We start from the raw sequence: 3618 nt of genomic DNA, 5'->3' as shown, positions 1-3618 counted from the left end.
CTCTCAGTTTGATCACTTACAACAATTATATGATCTGACATACCCCTACATCGTTTTCTCACGGCCCTTGTAGCAGCAACCATTCCCAGCATTGACCTCTATACGAGCAGGTAATCAATCAGGCCTCTTTCAATACGATTCACATTCCCTCTATACCATGTATATTTTGTGCATCTTTGTTTGAAATACAAGTTACGAATGCACAACCTCCTTTTCTGACACATGTCCTTCAGTCGCTTGCCATTATCATTTTCTCCTGGTACTCCCTTACAACCCAATATGTTATCCAAAGGACCAGTGCGTACTCTTCCATTCATATCGCCCATTACGATCACTTTATAGCTCCTGGACATTTCTCCCGCTACTTCATCCAGCTCATCCCAAAACCTTTCTCTCTCTCTCTCACTCCCGTCCTCACACGGTGCATAAGCTACAATTACCGCCACTTTCACCCTCTCAGACTTGAAATGACATACATACACCTCGAGCTGACACATTTGTAATCTCTCATTCCATTCTGCTACACCTCATTCATCATTAAAGCAACTCCATCCTTGCATCTTCCTAGGTTCAGTAAATTCGTCTTACAAATCACTCTTCAGCTTTAAAATCACCTGGACACCAACAACTATATTACACAGGTTACTCTCATCGTAAAGCTGTTATACTGGATTTATGCTAACTTGGCATAATATCCCCCCAGTAATAATACCAAGTGAGAGTAAGTCTGTTAGTTAGGCTAAGGTTAAGGTTATTTAGATAACCGATTATATATCAATATTATTCGGGGAAATATTCTAATTTCACTGTTTCACATTTGTTTCTGACAGATTAATGATGTCTGAGCCTAAGAGCAAAAAGAAACGAATTATCCAGTCTGATGTGTGTAATTCACCGGGTGGGTCAGGATCACTTGATGGTCGTGATCGTCAGCTTTTACTCTTCCGGAAGGGAGCTGAGAGCTCATATAGTCCGATCTAAGGGCAAGGCTGTGACCTTCACACACGCACACACCCGTCCCCTTGCTCAAGGGGGACAGTAACCACCCACTTCGTCAGTGAAACTTTTCGCAACCTGAGCGAGGCGCGAACTCCCGTCCACCAGTTGGCATGCGGGAACGTTACCACTGCACCAGCGAGCGGTGTGTGTGTGTGTGTGTGTGTGTGTGTGTGTGTGTGTGTTTCGAAGTGACAGACACTTCAATACTCCGCCGTCTTTTCATGTTCAGTTTCATTTTATATAATGATGATGATAAAGATGAAATTGACGGGAAATATTTGTGATAGTGATGCTGGTGATGATGATGATGGAGATGATGAGTGCAATGATGACGAAGGTGAAGATGATGATGATGATGATGATGATGGACTTTCAGAATTTAAGTCGCATTTTTTCACTACTCAGAAACTTCAAAAAATTTTTCCCTGAAAATTTCAGATGGTTAGATGAACATTTATCGCTTTACACAGGGGAATTTTTGAGTGGCTCATCTCTCTCTCTCTCTCTCTCTCTCTCTCTCCTCCAGCTTTTTTTTTTTTCACCTCTCTCCCCTCCTCGTATATTAAGTTTTCCCCTTTATTCCCCTTTCCCCTTCCCCTCTTTTCTGATCGTTCTTTCTCGTTAGTTTGCCTTCCTTTATTCAGTGTGCTTCTGCTCAGTCTTTATTCCAGTTTTATTATATTTTGTTATTTGTATCATTTCTTTTTCTTTGTATCAGTAATTTCCTCTCCCTCTTCCTGTACGAGGGATCCATCTTGATATAACTGCATCTATTTTCTCTATCCTCCATCCATCTGTCTGTCTATATCGACTTCTCTACCTATATATCCAACTATCTGTTTCATTCTTACTGCCAGACGATTTTCTTTAGTTTGGCAGTAGAATAAGTTTGGTTAGGTCAGAAAAGTTAGGTTATTTACGGATAGGTAAGCTTAATTTAGTTTCTTTTAGGTTAGATTAGGGAAGTTCGGTCAGGTGAGGTTAAGTTAGGTTAGGCAAGTTAGGTCAGGGTAAGTTAGGTTAGCATAGGTTAATACTGCTTATATGTGACTAAACTGAGTGACAAGATCAATGGTTTTGTGCGTTACAAGAAACCTTTGACTATGTTGGGTAGTTCATTATAACCAACAACTGAACTCCTGGCTGTAGAAGAGAAAGGGTTAGAGTTAAGCATATCGACCACACGAGATTCAAGATGAGAGAGTTAGTTGTCGCAAACTCCGAATCTTTTTTTAATATACTGTACAAACAGTTACAGACCATAAAAAAAAAAAAAAAAAAAAAATAGCTCCAAAAGTCTGCTGCATATCGCAAGTACTGAAGACTTCACGATCGACGGGCTTCGGACTGGAGACACTAGATAGGCTTCTATACATCTTTCATTAATCCCTTAAGTACGAGAGACATTACCTACATTGAGTAAAATGATCTGGCAGGAACAAAAATTAGGTGCAATAATAAGTCATCGCAATCAAGCGGCTAATAAATACGATAAATTTGAGGTTGCCCAAAGCGCGGCATGCGAAATAGTGCGAGTGATGAGGACAAAGCGAGGACAAAGTAATGAGCACAAAGTGATGAAGATAAAGCCGCAAAAACAAGTTAGCGAGGACAACATAGCGAAGGCAAATGAGTTCAAAGTAATGCAAGTTATGCCAAAGTGAGACTGGGACTTCAGGAGAATGTTCTCTTAAACTGCTACCTTTGCCCCTCCCACCCTCTCTAAATTCAGGTTAAGTTACTGCCACCAGAGAAGAAAATTTATGGTCGTGAAATTATCGTGTGTGTTTGTGCATTTTTTCTTCCCATTTCGGGACGCGGAGAAATACGGTAAAATAGTCTAAAAATTGAGTGTTTGATTATTGCTTGTGGACATTATTGGCAGATCTGATGTTATTGGTATTTAGTAGTGCATGGGCGTTGTGTTATGTCTACTGTATCTAACTATTGCCATACGCCATAATCCTGTAAAGGGTGGCCATTTGACTTTGAGTTATTTGTTTTACGGGAAGGGGCACTAACCTTCCACCAACCCACTTGATGACACGTAGGGAGTAGTGGTGGACGTATTGATACCAAAGTATCCATACTTTCGATATTACCTTTATATTGAAAATATCGATACAAATCGTGAAGTATCGAGTACTATGAGTACTTTATGAACAAATTATTAAATATGACTTATTATTTTACTCCCTTCCACTTTCTCCTGTTATTATATCGTCATACGTCTGGCATCACATTATTGCGGGGTCTCGGGTAGTTGGGTGGATCGGAGGAGGGGAGTATCGTTCGTAGCAGAAATGTACCTTTTTCATATTGAGTAATGACAGTTATTTTAAGAAGTACATTATGTCTCATTATTAATGATACAATAAAGTCAACTGGTAATTTACTTTGGCAAATAAATTATTTACTAGCACACTCGAATTCCCATTTGTTTTTTATCATGTCCAGTCCACTGAGTGTCGTGTCTAATACGGAAATTAGAATTTTAACATGTTCGTCATTGGGAGTGAGAGCGGTTATTATAAATGTCTTTTACTGAAAATGAGTAGTGTAATACTAATATTTGCTATATTGGCCTAAGTAAGAAATGCTAAATACTTTAGATGAGAT

The sequence above is a fragment of the Coenobita brevimanus genome, chromosome 104 (assembly GCF_032717465.1).
Source record: "Coenobita brevimanus isolate Jiangsu-jjx chromosome 104, ASM3271746v2, whole genome shotgun sequence".
NCBI classification, from domain to species: domain Eukaryota; kingdom Metazoa; phylum Arthropoda; class Malacostraca; order Decapoda; family Coenobitidae; genus Coenobita; species Coenobita brevimanus.
The sequence above is the reverse complement of the archived record's forward strand: the minus strand, read 5'-3'. Positions refer to the sequence as shown.